Source organism: Carcharhinus amblyrhynchos, chromosome 2 (genome assembly GCF_965287045.1).
Source record: "Carcharhinus amblyrhynchos chromosome 2, sCarAmb.v2.hapA, whole genome shotgun sequence".
NCBI lineage: Eukaryota > Metazoa > Chordata > Chondrichthyes > Carcharhiniformes > Carcharhinidae > Carcharhinus > Carcharhinus amblyrhynchos.
The window spans coordinates 86,711,145-86,734,846 of NC_137325.1; the positions used below are offsets into that span (position 1 = coordinate 86,711,145).

The 23,702-nt window shown below is 44.3% G+C and overlaps 1 protein-coding gene across 4 annotated transcripts in view; it reads right to left on the reverse strand.

Moving 5' to 3' along the window:
• LOC145356100 (tyrosine-protein phosphatase non-receptor type 3-like) overlaps positions 1-22,008 on the reverse strand; it is a 189,628-nt gene extending 167,620 nt beyond the window's left edge. The window contains exon 1 of one of the 4 annotated variants that reach the window (XM_080208707.1): positions 21,945-22,008. The gene's annotated coding sequence lies outside the window, so the exon portion shown is untranslated. The other 3 variants (XM_080208739.1, XM_080208724.1, XM_080208716.1) reach the window with 3 other exon arrangements.
• Positions 22,009-23,702: the final 1,694 nt, after the last annotated feature.

Here is a 23,702-nt window from a genome sequence, read left to right on the forward strand (position 1 = left end):
GTAATCTCTAAACTGTCTGTGCTTTATATGCTCTGTCTGAGGCCAGAACTCTCCATTCACCTGATGAAGGGACTAACCCCGAAAGCTTGTGAGTCTATTATCAAATAAATCGGTTGGACTAAAACCTGGTGTTGTCAGACTTTTTACTGTGTTTACGCCAGTCCAACGCCGGCATACCCACATCATGGCCTCTTTCTTCTTGACCAGGGCCTCAATATCCCGAGTCATCCCAGGATTCCCGACTTCTGCCAGCCTTGCCCTTCACTCTAAGAGGAGATGGCCTACTCCTGCTCCTATTTCTTATGTTCTTATGAATGTGTTGACCCTGAACCCTGATTAACTCACTTTTGAAAGCATGCTACTTACCAGACGTCCCTTTTCCTTCCCACAACTCCCCCAATTAACTTTTGAAAGTTCTTGCCTGATACCATCAAAATTGGCCTTGCCCCAATTTAGAATTTTAACTTTTGGGTCAGACCTATCATTCTCCATAGCTATCTTAAGACTAATAAAATTATGATCACCGGTCCCAAAGTGATGTCTGACTAACACTGCTGTCGCCTGCCCTCCCTTATTTCCGAAGAGGAGGTCAAGTTTTGCCCCTCTCTAGTTGGGCCATCCACATACTGAATGAGAAATTCCTCCTGAATACACTCAATAAATTTCTCTCCATCCAACTCTCTAATACTATGGCTGTCCCAGTCAATGTTGGGAAAACTAAAATCTCCGACTTTTGCCTCCCTATTTTTCTTGGTGCTATCTGTAATCTCCTTACATATTTGCTCCGAATGGAGCCAAATGGCTGGCATTGTAAAAGCTCTGTGATACATTAAAATGTTTGGGGAATCTGTAAGGGTGTATGAGGTGTCAGGGAGGGGTAGTACCTCTGGTGGGGGAACATGTTGCGTCCTTTTCAGGGCAGTTTGTCCATCCTTTGTCCCCACCTGCCACTCAGCTCTTACCTGTGGCTCCCTGTAGCTGTTTGCATGTTGTGGGTGTGCCGGCGTTGGACTGGCGTAGGCAGTCGAAGAGGCAGTCCCCTCGAAAGCTTGTGAGTATATTATCAAATAAATAGGTTGGACTAAAACCTGGTGTTGTCAGACTTATTGCTGTTTGCATGTGACAGTGGCCACACCCCGGACAACGGCTTTGACAAGCAGGCTAAACCAGGTGAGGGTAGCTGACGGGTCTCAACCCTCGATGAGATAGGGGGATATCTATCCCAGCATGTGAAGACAGATTCCGGTGGATTGAGCGGACAAGACCAATGGAAGATCCAACAGTCAAGAAGGCGGTCTCTGCAAGCGTCAAGGAACGCGAAAAGCAGGACAAGATTCAGAAGACGTCCTGGTCATCCACTGTGTTTAGTCCCATGTCCAGCCGTCTTGACTTTTGTCTTGCCACTGGATCCAGATGGGAACTGGGAGAGAGTGAGGCTGAGGCTGATGCTGTGCAACTCTCCCTCACTTTAATCCAAATCAAGTGCTAGTCTCAACACCATCATCATTATCATTGTCCTGTTCAACTTTTGAAGTCCTGTGGCAATGGGTGAGCAATGAAGCAGCAGGTGCAAATACACTGGGAGCTGTAGTCATGGACCTGCACACAGGCAGCTCAGGTCTAATGGTCGTTTTCCGCTGACCAAAGCAGCAGTGAAACTCGGCGTCTACTTGGGCGACTGAGCAGTCCTCTTCAGGAACGCACTGCTCACCTCCGTAGAATGAGGAAGGGGTTAGAAAAGGTGCCCTAAACATTGCGTCTTCACTACACCTTGGCCAGTTTACTGTGGCTGGTGGAGATCCCATGTTGCGGTCGAACAAACAAAATAAAACACAAAGTGATACAGCTCACCACTGGCACTTGGAATGTACGCACACTTTTGGACAACCCTACAGCAGACAGACTAGAGAGAAGAGCAGCCTTAGTTGCCAGAGAGCTTGCAAGGTACAACATTGACACTGCAGCCCTGAATGAGACTCATCTTGCCAATGTAGGTCAGTTGACTGAAACTGGAGGTGGATACACTTTTTTCTGGAGCGGTCACAGCAGTGATGAGCATCGTGATGCTGGAGTTGGATTTGCCACCCGGAGTCATCTTGTTTGGAAACTTGCTAGTCTACCCAAAGGTGTGAACGACCGGCTTATGACATTACAGCTTCCGCTACAGAACAGAAGTCAAGCCACCCTGATTAGCACCTATGCCCCCACAATGAACAACCCGGACGAGATGAAAGACAAGTTCTATGAAGGACTAGACGCCCTACTATCAGCAGTGAGCAGTACCGACAAGCTGATCTTGCTTGGCGATTTCAATGCAAGAGTAGGGTGTGACTCTGCAATCTGACAGGGAGTCATTGGGAGGCATGGAGTGGGCAACTGTAACAGTAATGGCCTATTCTTAATGAAGACCTGTGTAGCACATGACCTCCTCATCACCAACACAACCTTCCGTCTGCCTATCTATTGCAAGGCCTCCTGGTTGCTCCACCACTCTAAGCATTGGCATCTTATCGACTATGTCATTGTCAGGAGAAGACAGGCAGGATGTCAGAGTAACCAAGGCCATGTGTGATGCTGACTGCTGGACAGATCACAGGCTCATTGTCTCCAAAATGAGGGTCTGCATCAGACCCAAGAGGCAACCACAAGGAAGCAAGGTTATGAAAAGAATCAATGTGGCCAAGCTAAAGAGCCCCAGCATAGCTTCAGCACTGGCTGAAGACTTAGAAATCAAGCTTGCTGACCTACACCTTGCAGGCAGTGCTGAGGACGACTGGGAACGCTTCAAGGATGCAATCCATTCATCTGCACTGAAGATGCTCAGGCCCTCTACCCACAAACAGCATAACTGGTTTGATGAGAATGTTGAGGAGATACAGGCCGTACTTGCTGAAAAGCACCATCTCCATCAGGCCTATCAGAAAGACCCATTACCAGCCGCCAAGAAAAATGCTTTTACCAATGTTCACAGGACAGTCCAGAATAAATTGTGCAAAATGCAGGATGCCTAGCTAAGCGCTATGAAACCCTCAACACTCTCTACGGACCTCAATCTCTTGTGAGTTCCCCCCTTCTGAGTACAGATGGTACAACTCTCATTACAGAGAGGGCTCAGATCCTGCAGAGATGGGCTGAACACTTTGAAGCCATCCTCAACCGACTGTCATCTATTAATGATGAGGCAATGGACAGGACTCCCCAGGATGACCCACCAGTAGCTGAAGTCATGAAAGCTGTCAGCCAGCTAACCAGTGGCAAAGCCCTGGGGCAGATGCCATACCCGCAGAGATTTACAAAGCTGCTGATCCTGTACTTATCGAGAAGCTCACCAAGTTGTTCCAGTCCTTTTGGAAGCAAGGATCCATTTCTCAGGAACTTAAAGATGCTTGCATTGTACACCTCTACAAGGGGAAGGACAACCACTGAGGAATCTCTCTGCTCTCCATCACAGCAAAAACCCTCACAAAAGTCCTGCTAAATTGTCTGGTCACTCATTTGGAGCTGGGCCTGATCCAGAGTCACAGTGTGGCTTTCGCAAAGGTCGTGGGACTACTGACATAATTTTTGCTGTGCGCCAACTTCAGAAGTGTCAGGTGCAGAATCGTGAGCTCTACACAACCTTTGTTGACCTCGCGAAAGCCTTCGACACTGTCAGCCGACAAGGCCTGTGAAGGATCATGTCAAAGTTCGGCTGCCCACCCCCCACCCCCCCCCAAATTCATTCAGATAGTACGCCAGTTCCACGATGGCATGATGGCCAGAGTACCAGATGGCGGAGAATCCTCTGAGGCATTCCCAGTTACCAATGGTGTCAAACAGGATTGTGTGCTCACACCCACACTGTTCAGCATGATGTTTACTGCCACGCTGAATGATGCCTTCCAGGACAGTGTTGTTGGAATCAGCCTCAAGTACAGAGTGGATGGGAAGTTATTCAACCTATGAAGACTTCAAGCTATTACCAAAGTGAAGGAGACTGTTCTGAGAGACTTCCTCTTTGCCGATGGCTGTGCCCTGTATACTGGCTCAGAATGTGGGTATGCCGGTGTTGGACTGGCGTAAACACAGTAAAAAGTCTGACAACACCAGGTTTTAGTCCAACCGATTTATTTGATAATACTCACAAGCTTTCGAGGTTTCCCTCTTCGTCAGGTGAATGGAGAGTTCTGGCCTCAGACAGAGCATATAAAGCACAGACAGTTTAGAGATTACTGATTAGAATGCGAATCCTTACACCTAACCTGCTGTTCAAGACCTGAAGTGGCTGACAATATGAGTGGAAGGAGCACTGATCACAGTTTAAAGAGATGTGTATTGTCTCCAGACAGTACAGTAAGTGAGGTTTTGCAAACCCAGGCAAGTCACGGGGGTTACAGATAGTGCGACATGAACCCAAGATCCCTGTTGAGACCGTCCTCATGTGTGCGGAACTTGGCTATCAGTCTCTGCTCAGCGACTCTGCGCTGTTGTGTGTCGTGAAGGCCGCCTTGGAGAATGCTTACCCAAAGGTCAGAGGCCGAATGCCCGTGACCACTCAAGTGTTCGCCAACAGGAAGGGAACAGTCTTGCCTGGGGGACTCAGACTTTTTACTGTACTGGCTCAGAGCCAGAGTTGCAAGTCAGTATGGACAAATTTTCCATGGCTTGTGACAACTTTGGACTCACCATCAACATTTAAAAGACTGAAGTCATGCACCAGCCTGCTCCTCATGCACCATACACAGGATAATCACAATCAAAGGGCAGAAACTACAGGCAGTGGGCCAGTTCACTTAACTTGGAAGCACCCTCTCCCAAGCAGTGACTATTGATATAGAAGTTAACTGCAGAATAGCAAAGGCAAGTTCTGCTTTTGGTAGACTACGCTCCACTATGTGGGAACGTCGAGGAATCAGCCCAGCAACAAAACTGAAGGTCTACAGCACCGTGGTGCTCACTACCCTCCTGTATGCCTGTGAAATGTGGACTGTGTATTGAAGGCATGCAAGACAGCTCAATCATTTCTACATGACTTGTCTTCGCAGAATATTACGCATCCAATGGCAAGACAAAGTACCAGACAATGAAGTTCTCTCTAGAGCAAGTCTACCATCAGTCCACACACTGCTGATGAGAGCGCAGACCCAGTGGGCAGGTCATGTCATCCGTACGTCAACGAGTGCACACCCAAGCAGCTCCTTTTTGGGGAGCTCTCTGCTGGAAGACGCTCGCATGGAGGGCAGAAGAAACATTTCAAAGACACACTCAAGGCCTCCCTGAAGTCGCTTGACATAGACACGGCCACATGGGAAATGCTGGCACAAAACCGCCCTACCTGGCACTGTCTCATCCACAAAGGCTGTCAAGCTTACGAAGCAAGGTACATTGCTGAATCACAACTTAAGCACGAGCTGCACAAATCCAGAGCCACCAGCGCAATAACTACAGTACCTACACAAGTCTGCCCAATATGTGCTAGGACATTCCGTGCCCGAATTGGCCTGGTCAGTCATCTTCGGACACCAAATGACTAATGGTGTCGAGGTCCTCATCGACAACGATGGACAAACGACGAGTGGGGAATCTGTAATATGTGTAAAGGATTTTTACAAACTTATGTCACTTTTAATGAAATTAATTATAACTCTTGCATCATGAGAAATACTAATTAACATCTGATTAAATACTGATGAGACTAGTAACAAATAGACCTAGAGTTATGCTCTGAGAACCTAGGTTTGGTCCCACCTTGAAGAAGGAAGCAATGATGGTGGAAATGGCACCGAACGTATGCTGGATGATGGAATTCAGTGCCCATCACCAACAGAGACTCGCTAGCATAACCACAGATCGAGCTGAGTGCGTCCCAACAGACACAGCTAACAGGCAGACTACAGCAGGCGATGAGGGAACAAGGGGGAAAACATACTTGACCTCATCCTCACCAACCAGCCTGCCGCAGATACATATCTCCATGACAGCATTGGTCAGGGTGACCAACGTACAGCCTTGTGGAGGCAAAGTCCCGTCTTTTCATTGAGAAAAACATTCATCATGTTATGGCATCACCATCGTGCTAAATGAGGTAGACTTAGAACAGGTCTAGCAACTCTACTGGGCAACCATGAGGCACTGCGGTCCACCAGAACTGTACTCAACCACAATCTGTAACCCCATTTCCCAACAGATCCCCTATCATTACCACCAACCCAAGGAATCAGCCGTGGCTCAATGTTGAGTGCAAGAGGGCCTGGCAGAAGCAACGCCAGGACAAATAGATTTTTGAATAGTAACGGAATTAAGAGTTACGGTGAGAGGGCAGGTAAGTGGAGTTGAGTCCATGAAAACATCAGCTATGATCTTGCTGAATGGCAGAGCAGGCTCGAGGGGCCAGATGGCCTATTCCTGCTCCTAGTTCTTATGTTCTTATTATATAAAAATGAGGAGTCAACCTGGTGAAGCTAGAGCACAGGACTACCTCCATGCCAAACAGTATAAGCAGCAAGTTATAAACAGAGCTAAGCAACTCCACAATCAATGGATCAGATCAAAGTTCTGCAGTTGTGCTCCATCCAGCCGTGAATGGTAGTGAACAATTAAACAACTCAGTGGAGGAGGCAGCTCCACAAATATCCTCAATGATAAGGGAGTCCAGCACATCAGTGCAAAAAGATAAGGCTGAAGCATTTACAAAAACTTTCTACCAGAAATGCCAAGTGGCTACCTCCAGAGCTAGCCAATTTTATTGCTTTTGGCCAATTCAATTCACTCTATGTAATATCAAGGAATGGCTGAAGACACCGGATACTGAAAAGGCTATGGATCCCGATAATATGCTGACAACATGTTCCAGAACTTGCTACACCCCTAGTCAAACTCGTCCACTACAGCAACAACACTGGCATCAACCCACCAATGTGGTCATTGAAGCAAATGGACAAGAATTCTGCTTGAGAGGACTGTGTAGCTGAAACTGGGACCATACTGCCTACTGACTTGGTGAGATTGTCTTTGTTACATCTGTTATTCATATGTAGCTCATAATTTGTCACAAAAGTGATTTGCCTGTTAATTTACTTCGATTCTGATTTTTGTTAAACAAACGTTGCAAAAAGTGAAAATTTGTCTGGTAATTTCATTATACTGGAGGCATTTGGTTACTTAGGTTCATTGTTTTGATCCTGTGGGGAGCAATTTTAAAACTGAAATGGTACCATTAGCCATGGAAAAACAATGACACAGTAACAAGAGCAAAGGACTTTGATTTAGACTCCTTCCTCAACTGAAATATCAGAGGAAACCCAATTACTTGCACTGTTTCCTAGAAAACTCAGTTATGCTGAAAAGGAGAAAAATATCAAATTCATCATAAAGCAGTGTAGCAGAAAAACAGGCTACAGATAACAAAATCAACTGTTTGCCATATAATCTCCATTTGTATTGCAAGTTTAATTACACAGCAGGTTCTGGCATCCTTCCATCTACGAAAGAGAATGGAAATACAGCAAACCAATCTATTTCAGATGGGGTTTCTTCATCTGACACACCTATGCTAATTGCTAAAGAGAACAATCTTCAAGAGTCAGCGTCTGTTACAAGTGTTATACATAAAGCTAACAGAGTTATGCACTGATGAATGTCAGAATTTCGGAAAAACTCCATAATCTTTCTCTGCTTAGCACTGCAGACTTTGGACGTGTCCTAGTGGGTTGTTGATTTCAACATTGCCATCTGTTACCAGGTCACTATTTCAATGGTCATCATGAACGTACATGTCAGGAATGTCACAATTGTCCTCTGACATCAGGTTTGGGACTCTCAGTTGAGATAATCAACGTCCAGGACCTTCACATCACGCTTGCAAGCAACCCTGAAGTGGAGCTGTATGCATCCTATTGGTTGTCTGGCTCCGGCTTTCTCACCATACCAAAGGTTCTTCGTTATGCTACCTTCTTCCAATATGCAATTGTTCTCAGGCCAATAAAGCCACCTCTGTTTAATGAATGCTAAAAAACTTGGGAGTTCTGCCTCAGAGAACTGTTGCATTCATGATTTTGTTCTGCCTGGATATATATCAAAATTCCAATGAGTTGAATCCAAGGTGATCCACCCACACGTGTGTTAAGTGCAGCTTTGTGATAGCCAAGGCGGCCCCATTCCCACATGAATGAATCTCTCTATAAACTGAAATGCCTACAAATTCAGTCTATGTAAAAAACAGCTAATTCAAATGCCAAATGAAAACACAGTGAAGCAGTAAATGTGTGAAAACGTCTTTATTCAATTTGTTCTCACCTTACAATAGCCTGACCTTGTAAAATGCCAGTTATGCACTGATAAATGTCAGAAGTTAGCTCCGGAAAAGCTCCATAATCTTTTTCTGCTTCGTATGCAGATTTTGGATGTGTCTTGAACCACATTAGTAAAGCTTTTTCAATCCTGGGATAAGAAGTCATGTTCATCCTATTCCTTGTTGGAATGTTGCTTGTCAAACTATTCCAAGATATTCAACTTGTATTTCATAATGGCGGACAAACGCAATGGTAGAATCTCCCTCTCCTTCAAAATGTCTGCCTTCTGCCTCATGCCACAGAATTTTCCACTTGCTGTATTCTCTCCAATCAACAACACTTTTAACTTTCTCCAGATTTAGCTGTACTTGCAGGCTTTGCACGTCCTTTCATGGGGAGATTTCAAATGTCAAATCATGGCTTGCCCAGTGTTTCATGATTTTGTGTTCTTGCGCTGTCTAGCTCTGCTCTGACTAGTTGACCTTGTCTAACCAATCTGAAATAAGCAGTGTGGAACTTAGGTTTATCACAGGCAGCATTCTATGGGATTTGCTATTTAGTTTAGCAAGAATGGTTGACAACTTCAACATAACCAGAATTTGCCATCCATGTTTGATTCATCAGGACTTCACTGTATATTGGGTATTAATTGTATTGAGATAGTGGAAAATAGGAAACACAACTGTACTCATTTCTAAAAGCTCAGGCTGAAAAGGGGAGTTGATTAGATGAGCATGTTATGCACTATGTCTCAAAACAAACTCCGTAAGAGTATAAAGACTAGGCCCCAGTGTTCTTTCCTTCAACCCTTGGCTTTAAGAATTCTAACATTGCCTTGGATTATCTGGATCCTAAAATCTGGAATTTGTTCCCTGAACCTCTATCCTCTTTTAATTAAATTCATTAAAACCTATTTTTGTGACCAAGTGGTCACCTGTCCAGTATTTCTTTATGTGGATTCGCGTCAAATAAAGCTCCTGTTTTGCTATATTAAAAGGTGCCAGACAAATAAAAGACACTATTGAAAAAAATACAAAACAGGAACCTTGTTGTCCTCATGTTAGTAGTATACCTTCCTTTCCAGCTCTTTTGTTCCCAGCTTAGATGCAACACTTGTCCATGCACTAACTACATTAGTTTTCACACAGCTGCAGTATAGCAGGCAAAGTAAAAACTACAAGAGAGTAAGCCAGCTCATACTGAGCACAGGGGTTAAACTATGATCATGTGGTAGGGTGTGCTTCTCAACCTTTTGGTTAAGTCAAGCATCAGGTCAAGCCCATGATCAGGTGTAATGCCTTTTCTTGTCAGCTTGGATCTTGTATGTCTCTTCTGTGGGGAGCATGGATTGGATTCAATTAGAATTACTTTTTTGAGCAAACAAGGATATAGATTTAAGGGCCCTCCTGATCCACTCCATGCATTGGCTTTGTCACTTTAAGAATGGAGTGGCCAACAGCAGCAACAGCAGATAGGTTTCCAATGAGTACAAAGTATGTATAATGTTATGTAATTTACAAACAGATTCAGTATGCTCATTACTAATGGTATTCCTACGCCTCAAATTATTCTACCTTTGAGCATACCAATTTGGAAAGTTTACATGTAGGTTATACCAACTGTAAGCTGATACAACTTCAAATTGAGGCTATTACTTCCTGAATTTTGGCAAGAGAAAATTTCAGTAGGATGCCATCTCCAAGTGCCAAATCCTCACTCCTTTAAAACAATAAGCAAAAAGGCTTTAAGCATTGTAGTAAATATTCTCAAACTATGCACTTTACTATCAATCAAGGACAACTCCAAAGTACCCTTTTGTATCTAAAGAAAATTAGAAGATTATAGCCAGTGCCTTTGCAATTTTCACAAATGTTTCCCTCAACAACCTAAGATGTATCCCAATTTGACGTGATGACATCCACTAATTGCAATCAGTCTTTTCAGTACCTCTATCAATTTTAAGTCCTCCCAACATCGCAGCCATCTTCTCATTCAGTGACCTTGGAAACCTTGGTGAAAATGTGAAGTACTAATTTAGTGCCTCAGCCAAGCCTTTTGCCTCCACATGTAGGTCTTCTTTTTGGTCCTTAATCAGTTATGCTCCATTATTCATATTTTATTCACCAATGTTGGTTGAATTGGTTAGAACTGTGATCTCTTTACCTCTAGTGACTAAAGCTAAGCTGTTTATTGATTTTGGTACCAGTGCTAAGATCCTCCTCCTCCTTCAAGTACCATGCCCAAAGAGGGTGTTGGCAACCATGGATTTCCATTGGATTCGACCATGATTATTTTTGTCAAAGTACTGCAGTGGCTTGTCATTGCTTTTCGTAGTATGGATGACCATAGAATCCTCCCGCTCTTACCATCAGGCATATTGGAAGAATTTACAGGCTGATAATCAACCTTTTGGCCATGTTGTGAATGCATACTCTGAAGTCCTGAAGCTTCAGTTCCAGAGATAGAGACGCTACCACTCTACAAGACTCCCCATGCTAGACTTCCTATCCAAAATAACCCTGCTTGAACTGGTATGGCAGAGCCATCAGCCATTTTAACAACGCCATGTTTATTCTAAAGCAAGATTACAATGGCTACGTGGACATAACTGGGCATTGAAAAAGTTACCTTTTAAAGAGAAAAAGACTGGTTTTCTCATCTTTCTCTTCATCCAATTTAATGTTGGCAATATTGAAGCCATTCTCTTGGGTTTCCTGGAATCCAGAAATCATATACCAAACAGCCTAACACCATTTCCATTAACTGACGGGCAACAAATGCTGGCCTGACCAACAACACCTATATCCCGTGAAACTTAATAAAAAAAACTAAGAGATGACAATATGATATTCATTAACCCAAACAAGTAATGCACTTGCATTACTCAAATGGGCAGGGAAAAAGACGTTACTTCATGCCACTTTACCACACTCCTTTCCAGTCCCTTCTCCCTCTGTATAGTCAACCAAATCAACCTCAAGGCAGAGCGAGAGATGAGTGAGGTAAGGACAGAAGTGGGAGAATTGTAATTGTGATAAATACTAGAAGCCCCCAACCACAAGCCTTCATCCATACATCACATCTAAAAGAAGCAATAACATTTCTTCCATCAGTTGTATTGGTAAAACAATTTCCTGACCAATTTTGGACAATCACCAACCCAGAATTTTACATTTTCTGTTATCAGCATATGTACAACATTCTGAGAAACTAGACTCAAAACAAAACTGCAAAATATGGGAGAAAAGGAGGGCCTTATCACATTGTCAGAACATTCCAAAGTGCATCATAGACAATTACTTTTTGAAATGTAGACACTTGTCTAGATAAACATGGAAGCCAATTTATACACAATCAAATTCCAAAACAGCAAAATGAGATGACTAAGTGGTTGTCAGATTTGAGAAGCACTGACTAAGAGATGAATGTTGATCGGAAGTGTAATTGCATTGTGTTTATATCCACTTGAAATAGCAAATGGGGGCTTGGTTCAATATCTCATCTAAAAGCAAGTACCTCTGACAATGGATTACTCCCACAAAATTGTGCAGAAGTGTCAGTCTAAATTATATGTTCAAATCCTGAACCCGTGAATTCTCATCAGAGACAAGTGGGTCAATGGGCAAATCAAGCTAGATTTCAAATAGAAGGGGCGACTGATGTTTCAATATTAAAATACAAATTAAACAATACACACAACACTGAATGGCTTGAGGAAGATTAAGCTTGAGGTTTATTTTTCAAATTTATCTCATTCAAATTAATATAATGTGTGCAAAGTGTTTTCTATTCTGTCACATGGAATACTAGGATACACATTTGATCAACATTAACCCACATGCTGTATTTCTTACAAGAGCTGTGCTGAGTGTTAGCCAGATACGATCACATTGGAATAAAGGATAAAGGGGAAAAACAAGTTATCTGGGCCACTGTGCATCATCGCCTAGCAACTGAAACACAGAGACAGAACACTGAGAAGGCTTCCTCAAAAAACATAAAATAGATCTATTCATACTTAATGGATCTTTGGAATTAAAAAAAAACAAGAACAGAATGTATGTTTTTCATACAGTCAGTAATAATTTGAAACAAAGTTTTTGTTTGTAAATCTTTTTCCAAAGATGTCTTTAAACTGTTCATGCAACTGGTATAAGTGAAAATAAATGTGTCATTTACACACTTGATGACAAACACTCTTGCCTCAAATGCAAGGTTGCAGGCTCAAGACCTGAAGGGCTGGGAAATCCCAGCAGTTAAGTGGTCAGAGAATCCTGACCATTACTTTAATTTGGCAGTGAAAAGTCCTAGATAGCAAGCCTCCCAGAGGTTAACTGATAAAGCTTCACACACAAATATTAGCAAAATTTAAAGCTATGGAAATTCAGGGTAAAATATATAAACGAACAAACAACTGTCCAAAGGCTAGAAAACAATGAGTGCTTGTTAGAGGAGTTAGATCGAGGAAGGGTACAGAGCAGGATGGCATAAGACTTACAACTGAGATCACTATCTAAATTTAAAAACTCAATGATAAAATTTACTGATGTATCAAAGTGGGATGAGCAGTTGGGTAAAATCAATGATAAATGAATTTTAAATCAGGATAATTGATAAGGACTTTATTTATTATTGTAACATGTACTAATATACAGTGAAAAGTATTATTTCTTGCAGGCTATATAGACAAAACATACCGTTCATCGAGAAGGGAACAAGAGCGTGCAGAATGTAGTGTTACAGTCATAGCTAGGGTGTAGAGAAAAATCAACTTAATGCAAGACAAGTCCATTCAAAAGTCCGAGAGCAGCAAGGAAGAAGCTGTTCTTGAGTCGGTTGGTATGTGACCTCAGACTTTTGTATCCTTTTCCCAAAGGAAGAAGGTGGAAGAGAGAATGTCCAAGATGTGTGGGGTCCTTAATTATATTAGCTGCTTTGCTGAGACAGCGGGAAGTGTAGACAGAGTCAACAGATGGGAAGCTGGTTTGGGTGATGGATTGGGCTACATTCATGACCTTTTGTAGCTCCTTGTAGTCTTGGGCAAAGCAGGAGCCACATCAAGCTGTGATACAACAAAAAGAATGCTTTCTATGGTGCATCTGTAGAAGTTGGTGAGAGTTGTAGCTGACGTGTCAAATTTCCTTAATCTTTTGAGAAAGTAGAGGTATCAGTGGGCTTTCTTAACTATAGTGTTGGCATGGGGGGACCAGGACAGGTTGCTGCTGATCTGGACACCTAAAAACTTGAAGCTCTCGACCCTTTCTACTTCGTCCCCGTAGATGTAGACAGGAACATGTTCTCCTTTATGCTTCCTGAAGTCAATGACAATCTGCTTTGTTTTGTTGACATCGAGGGAGAGATTATTGTTACCGCACCAGTTCAACAAATTCTCTCTCTCATTCCTGTACTCTGTCTCGTCATCGTTTGAGATCCAGCCCACTACAGTCAGCAAACTTGAAAACTGAATTGGAGAGGAATTTGGCTGCACAGTCATAGGTGTATAAGGAATATAATAGGGGGCTGAGAACACAGCCTTATGGGGCACCAGTGTTTGAGGATGATTGTGGAGGAAGTGTTGTTGCCTGTCCTTACTGATTGTGGCCTGAGTTAGGAAGTTCAAGATCCAGTTGCAGAGGGAGGTGCCGAGGCCCAGGCCATGGAATTTGGAGATGAGCTTAGACTCCATATGTGTTATTACCAGCATGTAATTGATAGAACTAGAGAACTGTCCAGCCATGTACCTGACCGCCCAGGAGCTCCAAAGGCTTTCAAGCCTTCGAGTGTGGTCATAGCATCTATCCAGAGAAATAAACAGTGGCTGCTGGAAGGTCCTCATTGAAAACCCCTTGGAGAATAATTCCACAGTTGTGCCAGCTTCTTCCATGGTTAAATACAAGCTCCAGTACAGGCATGCTGTTCCAACATAAGATGTTGAAAAAGATCCACAATAAATTAAAAACCTTTTAGATTGTGTAGTTGGTCTTTCAGGGGAGGTCTTTCTGATAATTCAGCCAAATGCCTGTTTCCTGTCACCAACACCCATTATTATGCACCAAAAGGAAAAAGCCATGCCTGAGCTTACAGTCAGGTAGTTTTCACCTCTGGACCCACATCTCTGGTTCGGGTAACGTTACAGGCTGAAAAACCACATCAACTGCTTCCCATTTACCAGGCCTCATAAAGCCCAAGGGGAGATCAATTGATGATTTCCCCGTGGTGATCGTAACATCCCTCTCAGTATCCCCATTGTGAGGAGGGCATTTCCGTCACGGTGCTCAGTCGGGAGGTCCGTGAAGATGGGGCTGGTTCAGGCACTGTAATAAACCAAGCAGGGGACTCTCTCTTTCAGAATCAACATCGCAGGGTTACTGATGCAGGTTCATCAGGTTCCACTTCAGCCCAGAGGTCCCATTCTTTAACCTCCATCTTCAAATCCTTAACTTCACTATCTGAAGAGTTCAATGCAGAGTCAGTTGTGAGCTGCAGGCTGGCACTGACTGTGGCTATCCCAAGACCAGTGGCAGGGGTTGCTTGGGCAGGGCTTCCATGGTTCTGAGATGGTCTAGGTGCTTCTTTAGGATTTTATCCTGAACTTTTAACCTTGTAAGATATTGATCCTGTTTTCTCCACAATGATTTGAGGCACCCATCTAGGACCATCCCAGAAGTTCCTTATGTGGACCAGATCACCCATTGTAAAAGTTTGTTCTGTCCTTGCAGGATTATAGTTTCTTTTTCGGTTTTCCTGTTGGGACTCCACCCTCCCACATTTGGGAATAGCAGCTCAATTTGGTTAACACCATCACCCCCTGTTGTCATATGTAGTGTGCCAGTAATTGAACAAAGATAATGCCAGGTTCGTCTCCATGGATGCCACGATTGTTTCTTTATGGAAATCTTCTGGGAATCACCGCTAGTGAAGGCCATGCCACTATTGGAAACCAGGGGATCCAGTATTGTGTGTGTGCTGAAGCTTGTTGTAATTTCTCAATTATAGCCGGAGACATCGTAGAATTCATCTGGTACACCTCCAACCATTTGGCGTGTGCTTCCACAATGATTAAAAACATGGAACCCATAAAAGGGCCCACAAAGACCACACACACACACCCACAGCCTTCCAGGCCACTCCCACAGGTGTAGGAAGGCGTTGGGTGGGATCTTTTTATTTTCCTCACACTAGGCATACCGTTTCACCACGTCTGTGATGTCAGATTCAAGACTGTGCACCAAACATAACTCATAGCCAGCATTTTTCTTCATCTCTGATACTCCTGGGTGGCCATTATAGCATTCCATTAAAATTGGACATTGTCCTGCGTAGGGAACAATTAATTGAGACCCGCAAAGAATGACCCCGTCCTCAACACAAAGTTCAGCTTTCTTACAGGTAGAATTTCATTTCTTCAGAGTGTCATCTTTGGAATCCACTGTGTAGGATCATGTGCCTTATTTTGGATAAGGTTGGACCTTTTTGGGTCCAGCCTTTAATCTGCCTTGCTGATACTGAAAAGGTCTCCAAAAAGTTCAGGGTCATTACAACTTCTTCCAATGCTGATAAAGGTGCCAGGCTTGTGGGCAATGGGAGGCTACTCAGTGCTTCAGAATTAGCTATCCGGATTTCAGGGCGGTGTTCTAGAGGATATTCATAGGCCACCGATAACAAAGTCCAGTGTTGTATCCGAGCAGGGGAATTGTCTTGTCCTTTTTGAACAGGCCCAAAGATTTATCGTCAGTAACTATAAAACTAGATCAACCACGGACATACTGATGGAACTTCTTCACATCAAACGTCAGGGGTAAGTTTTGCACTCAGAGGGTGGTGAGCGAGTGGAGTTGGCTGCCGTCGGTGGTGGTAGAGGCAAACTCGCTGAGGTTTTTTAAGAGACTTCTGGATGAGTACATGGGATTCAGAGTTATAGATAGGCCTGGTAGGTAAGGATATGATTGGCACAACTTGTGGGCTGAAGGGCCTGTTTGTGCTGTAGTGTTCTATGTTCTAAATAGAACTGCCAACCTTTCCTTATTAGTTTGAGGATACCTTTGCTGAGCATCCTGGAAGCACACACAATAGACTTTTCCATCCTGTCTTTCCAGCAACAGCAGCACACCAATCCTTACAGGGATGCATCACAAGTGAACATAAATCTTTCTTAGAGTCAAAATGGGCCAGTAGGTTAGATGACAGTAACTGACATTTAACTTTAGAAACAATCTCTGTTTGCGGAGCTTCACAGGACTCTGGTATTTTTGCAATAGAATTTGCAAGGGGGTCAGCATGAAAACCAAATTAGTGATAACATTTTCATAATAATTTAATCCCAGGAAGGATTTTAACTCCATGATGTTCCTTGGTGTTTGTGTTTCCTTGATGATCTTTACGTTATCCTCTATTGGATGTAACCCCTTGCCATCTACTCAGTAGATTAAATAGGTTACTTTGACCACTTAGAAAATGCATTTCTCCCTCTTCCAGCAAATTCCTGCTTTGAAAAATCACTGCAAGACTTCTCACTGTTCCTGTTCTGAAACCCCCATGACCAAGAAATCATCTCAGTATACTGCTACCTTGGGTAGCCCTTGTAGGATGATTTCCATAGCTCTTTTGAAGATGGCACATGCTGACTAGATCTCAAAGGGCAAATGGGTAGACTTGAAGAGTTCCTTACATATGTTAATTGTCACCTATTTCCAGGAAGACTTGTCCAGTTCAAGGCTGAAGATAGACGTGGCACATGTTCGACTAGGAGAATATCTTGCCACCTGTTAACTTAGTGTACATATCTTCAAATGGGGCAACTATCTTGTTTGGAGATCCAACTGACTGTCAGTTTTTAGGCCCCACAAAGGTGAACAGATTTGTTGGGCTTAAGGACAGGCATGGCCCATTCTGCAGATTACACGGGCCTTATTATGGCCAAGCTTTCAAGACACCCTAGTTCAGTTTCCATCTTCTCCAGTATGGAGTAAGGGACTAGTCTGACTCTGAAATACCTAGGTGTAACAGACTCAACGCAGATCTTGGTCTGCCTCCTTCGATTTTCCCCAGACCCTCTTGAAAAACTCCCAGGTATCTACTGATAACTTCGCCCAGTACCCCCCATTTAGCCTGAAAATTTCCAACCAGTTCAGCTGAATCTGTTGGAACCAATCTTTCCTCATAAGGCTTGATCCATGCCGCTGTACAACAATGAGTGGGAGATGAGCTGAATGCTGCCTATAGTTACTGGAGCCATTGTGGTGCCTTTTATTTGTAAAGATTCCCCTGTATATTAAGACTAGTCTGGCCTTCAAATCTTCCAATCTCAGGATGTCCGATTGGATGTGCATATAGGTCTGTTCTCTGATAACGAAGACGGCAGCTCCTGTGTCTATCGCCATCTTCAAGGAATGGCTATTTTAGAGTATTTCTACCATTATCAGGACAACTTTCGTCAGTATAATATGATTCAGTTCATAGAATCTCTACAGTGCAGAATGAGGCCATTTGGTCCAGAGTCTATACTGACCACAATCCCACCCAGGCCCTATTCCCATCACCGCACACATTTACCCCACTAATCCCCCTGACACTAGGGTCAATTTAGTACTGCCAACCAACCTAACTCAGACATCTTTGAGTGTGGGAGGAAACTGGAGCACCTGGAGGAAACCCATGCAGACAGGAGGAGAAGGTGCAAACTCCATACATACAGGTGCAGTGTGCTTGTCTCTGAAAGAGTGAATACGTGCATGGTATGCTCAGGTATTGGCCTCAGCTTTCCTCCTAGGAGGCACATATTTTGTCTGTTCTTGAAACTTTCCATGTCCTTTGACAGTGTTGGCAATATCGCATCATATGGCAACTGCACCTTTCTGGAGTACGTTCTCTAATAGTCTTGAGGTCATCACTGCCTTTCCTTGACTGTCTGGTAGTTACATTAGGTTTCTGATATCAAAAGGGGGCCCTTTAACATCTGATTTACATAAGTATTCCCTATAGAGGACCGATTATATGAGCCCCTTCCTCTCCATGTGGTAGTCTGACCAAAAGGTCTGAAGTGTTGGGTTCAGATTCAACTTACCAGAGTAGCAGCACAGTGGTTACCACTGCTGCATTGCACACCAGAGACTCGTTTTCGATTCTGGCCATAGGTGTCTACGTAGAGTTTGCACTTTCTCCCTGTATCTGCATTGGTTTTCTCTGTGTACTCCAGTTTCCTCCCACAGTCCAACGATGTGTAGGTTAAGTCAATCAACCACACTAAATTTCCCCTTAGTGTCCAAAGCTGTGCAGGTTAGGTGGATTAGCCATGGTAAATGCGCAGGATTACAGAGGGATGGAGGTGCTGGGTAAGATGCTTTTTCAGAGTGCAACTCAAAAAGAGGAAACACTTCGGATTTAATTGACTGTGAAGAGCAACAAAAACAAAGATACTGTCTTCTGTAAAACAGACTAGGTCTGCCCATCAAGAGGCTTATAAAAAGGTACAGGAGTGTCAAGTTGAATGCACACAATCTTGTTCAAGGCTTTTAGGCTTTTCAGCATGACCAGAGGCTTGAAAAGTTAAAGGGGAATGAAATTGAATGTGAAATAAGCAGTTTAAAAATATCCAGACCATCAGGGAGAATATTTTCACCTTCATCTGACAGATCTTTGAACCGGACATGGCGGGAGGCAAAGAGTCTCTAGTTTACAGAGAGAAGACCTGCCACACTAACCCCATCCCTTGGGAAAGACCCTTGATCCCTCCTGCCTAGCCCGAGCCTCCTCAACTCCCACTTCCTTGAAGGACCTCCCCTCCACACCCTAGAAGTCAGTATTCAAAGAACCCCAGACATATCCTTTGCCCTCCCTCAGTTCCATGTCACAGTCCCCTTTCTTCAAGGCCTGCACTAATTGGTACACACATGACTTCTTGCTAGAGGAATGGAGGAGCGGGAGCATCCCAGGGGGCCTCTGAATCAGACTTCCAGCCTGATAATTATATTCTAATTCATTTACATTAGTAAATGTCAGGTTCTTGCCTGCTCTGGGCAAGAACCTGATTGGGACAGACAGAACAGGCTAGGAGACTCACAATGGGTTTGACACCCAAAGAGAATCCATTTTGGCCCTCGTGCCTGATTCAGTGGCCCATCACCGGAGCTGGCAGCCTGAGAGGATCACTTCCTATATACACACACGCTACAAGCATCGACTTCAAGAAGTGTTGTGGAGAACATGCCCCTGTCTGCATCAATGGGGATGAAGTAGAAAGGTCAACAGCTTCAAGTTTTTAAGTGCCCGCATCACCAACAGCCTATGTGGTCCGCTTGTGTCAACACTACAGTCAAAAAAGCTCACCAATGCCTCTACTCTCTCAGAAGACTAAAGAAGTTTGGCACATCCACTATGACTCCTACTCTGCCCAAGACTGCAAGAAACTACAAAGGGTTCTGAATAAAGCCCAGTCCATCATGCCAACCAGCCTCCTATCCATTGATTCTGTCTACACTTCCCGTTGCCTCAGAAAAGCAGCCAGCACAATTAAGGAGCCCACAAGTTCCAGACATACTCTCTTCCACCTTCTTCCACCGGGAAAAAGATTCAAAAGTTTGAGGTCGCATACCAACCGACTCAAGAACAACTTCTTCCCCGCTGCCAGACTTTTTAACGGATCTACGTTGCATTAAGTCAATCTTTCTCTATACCCTAGCTATGACTGTAACACTACATTCTGCACTCTCTCCTTTTCTTCACTATGAACAGTATGCTTTGTCTGTATAGCAGGCAAGAAATAATACTTTAGACTGTATACTAATACATGACAATAATAAATCAAATAAAACACACACATATGTACACTAATCCCCTCCACACTCTCTCCTCTAAACTCTTTGGTCATCTACTCCAATACATCCTGTGCAGATGAGTGTGAAATTTGATTTTAACACTCACGCATAGTGCCTTGGACTGTTTTGCCACATTAAAAGTTGCCAAAAGGGGAGAAATTGCTTGATGACAAAAAGGAGAAAAGGGCCCCAAGTTTTGTTATAGCAGGGGGCAGAGAATAGATAGAGGCAATGAGGTTAAGCCATAATGGAACCAAAAATAGGCACATCAATGGACAGAGAACATTACATGGTTATGGAAGAAATTTGGAGACATGTCCTAATCATGTTCTCCATGCTGGATCTTTCAGTCTATTCTTGACACATATAGTTTAGACAGTATAACTTTTCTCATCCAATTTATCATTTCTAGATTTAAGACTATTGCATTGCAAAAGGGGAATTTTATTTCAGAATAGCACATGAAATAAACTAGATTTCCTGAAACTGGTTGTGATTATACTGTTAGCCTAATCCCCAAAATGCATTAATATGTTTTCCAAATATAATTAACCAATTGTAAACCATTGTTTTTACACAGGGAACATTTATTTCACTGACAAAGACTGATCTATTCCCAGTCCTGTTCTTCACTTCTCCTACCTTCCCAATGTAATCCAATTAATGTGCTTACATTTTAGACAACAGGCTTCTTGCTTTCATTTCTGCCTCTCCTTATGTTCTTGCGCGAATGGAGAAACATATGTCCCAATCGTTGATTGGCAGAAAACAGGCACACCCACTTCAATGACATCTTGGCATGAGCAGTCTTGCCTGCTGTTCTATCACATGAGTGTTTCTCCACATTATATCAGAGACAGGCAGATCTGCTTCCCCATCATCATTCTCAGCTCCACACTGACCGAAGACTGCAACACAATTATCACATGCAAGCGCAAACTAATTTGCCCTGGTTCAAATGTTTCCTGCCAGTTCAGGTTGACTCATTAACATGTATCTTGGTTATTACTCCAGGACATCGACCCCCTCCCCCTTTAACTCTCAGTACAAGGGTACAGATCTATCCTGGGTCTAGAGACTGACTGTTTTCCCACACTCCTTGATGAATCATCACCTGTCCTGCTGCCCCTGAGCACAGACAGACAGACAGACTCAGCGGGCTGGGCTCTGCTTCAGTCCTGATGGAGCTGCCCAACTCCAGCCCTTCCCAGTGCCGGCGACTCCCTGTGAATACTGACAGGGCGCTGCGCGCGCACCTTGCCCGCCTCCTGCCGCTGTACCTTGACCGCACACCGGGTGAGGAGGAGCGGGGGGGGGGTGAAGGGACAGCAGCCGCCCTCCCACTCACTCACTCTCCGGCCGCAGCGGCAGCTCCCTCCTGGCCCCACTCCGTACCTGCACATTCAGCCACAGTCAGTGCGGGGCCGCTCCCTGTCTCCGCTCCGCCGCCCAAAAAACGCCACAGCTCCAAACTCTCACCGCAAAGCTCGCGAGCAGGTGTGGAACGTCACCCACCCCAACATTCTACACGCGCGCGCACCGCGCCCGCGCCTCCCTCCGCCCAGCGGCGGCCGCGCGCCCGCGCCTCCCTCCGCCCAGCGGCGGCCGCGCGCACTATCCGGGGCTGGCGCGTGGGGTTTGGGTGGTCTGCAGGTGAAGCAACCCGAGCCGGACTGATGAACCAGTCCGCTGGGAGAGTCTTGATTCAACTTCACTGAACAACAAAAATACAGTTTTTAAAATCTGAACTTCTTAAAGCAAAACATTCAGATTTCCAGCAGGGTTTGGCTTTGACCGAACCCAGTTGCTGACTTGTGCTTTGCAGAAGAAGTTCAAAAGAATCAGGCTTTTAAACACATACCAGAGCTGACATCGAATGTTATTTCCCGGCAGGTTTCGCAGTGCAGCACAAATGTCCATGTTATCACGACACATTTCTCAATGAGCTGTTTTGCTGGTCATAGCGCCCATTCTGCCAGATCCATGTTTGATCGTGGGTAGAGGCGGCTCCTTCTGATGTGCTCAAAGTCCCATGTTTGCGCAAAGTTCTTGTACTCCCTGGAGATGAACTGCCACGGGTTGTCTGTTATTGTGCTCTGGGGGAAGCTATCTATGGCCAAGTGTCTCTTCAGCTCGCCAATGACTGTTGCTTTTCAGAATGGGCATATAGTCGATTTCATACCAACCAGAGTAGGAGTCACCCAGGACTGAGTGTTGTTCACCATTCCGTTCAAATATGACTGCTGCCCTGAGCAACCATGGGGGGTCTGGGAACTCGTATAGGTGCAGTGGTTCTTTGGTTTGATGAGGCTTGAGTGTGTTGCATCGTGCACATCTGAACAATTCCCTCCCTATGTCCACATACATGAAACAGTACAAAGATTCCTTTGCCCTATGCCTTGTTGCCTTCTGGGTGCCTTTGGTGGAGTTGCTGGGTGTAGTACCTCGGCACAGGCGTGGGGATGACAAATCTCTACCCTTGCAATATCAGTCTACCTTGTATGGTTAACTCCTCTTTCATAGAAAAAAAGGTGCAGCTCTCATGGGAAAGATCCTTTGATGACTCAGGCCAGCTTTTTATAATGACATCATGGAACTGCCTACACATGAGATTCCCCTGTAGGGCTGCTTTGAGTTTGTCAGTTCTACAGGATAACTGTACTTAAATCATCGTGATCTCAGTGTCCTCCTCATGATCTACCTGGTCAGTGGTGGGTAGGTAAGCCCTGGACGAGGCATCAGCAGGTAGAGCTCCTTACTGCATTTGTAGGGGACACTGAAGTTGTAACGTTATAGCTTGAGCATCATTTGCTGCAGATGCGCTGATACAGTACGAAGAGACTTTTTGAGAATAATTACGAATAGCTGGTGATCAGTTTCAGCATTGCAGGACAGCCATAGATAAACTCATGAAATTTCTGACAAGTGAAGACTAGGGCAAAGAATTCCTTTTTGATCTGGGCATAATGAGTTTCAATGTCAGTGAGGGCCCTTGATGCAAAGGCTACTGGTCTGCCATTCTGGATACAGATTGGGCAGAGTCCATGCTGGGAGGCATCTGAGTACAGGTGCTTGAACATAAAAGTATCGTAACACCAAAGCAACTGAGAATGCCTGCTGAAGTTGGTTGAACACAGCATTATGGTGCTCCTGCCCACATCACTTGGCATCTTGGTGGAGGAGCTGATGAAGGTTCCAGTCACTGCATAGTAGCAGGGAATGAACTAGGATAAATAATTTGTCACATCAAGGAAGCTCTGCAGGGTGTGCTCATCCTCAGGAATGGACATTTGTTGTACAGCCATTGACTTGTCCAGATCTGGCTTCACACCATCAGCTGTGAGCAGATGACCCATATAAGGATCCTGTTTGATCCCAAATCTGTATTTAGCAGGGTTGCACTTCAGCTGAGTGGTCCTGATTCTGTCAAGGACCAAATACAAACATGCATCATGTTCTTACATTGTTCAATAGGTAGATGGATGACTGCCAGAAGAGACAGGCAGATGGTGCAGGAATCTCCTCTGTCTATTCCCCTTTCAAACAGGTATATCGTTTTGGATGCCGTTGAGGTGGATAACCTGTCAGGGGGAATACCAGCAGCAACCAGGCCTGTGAC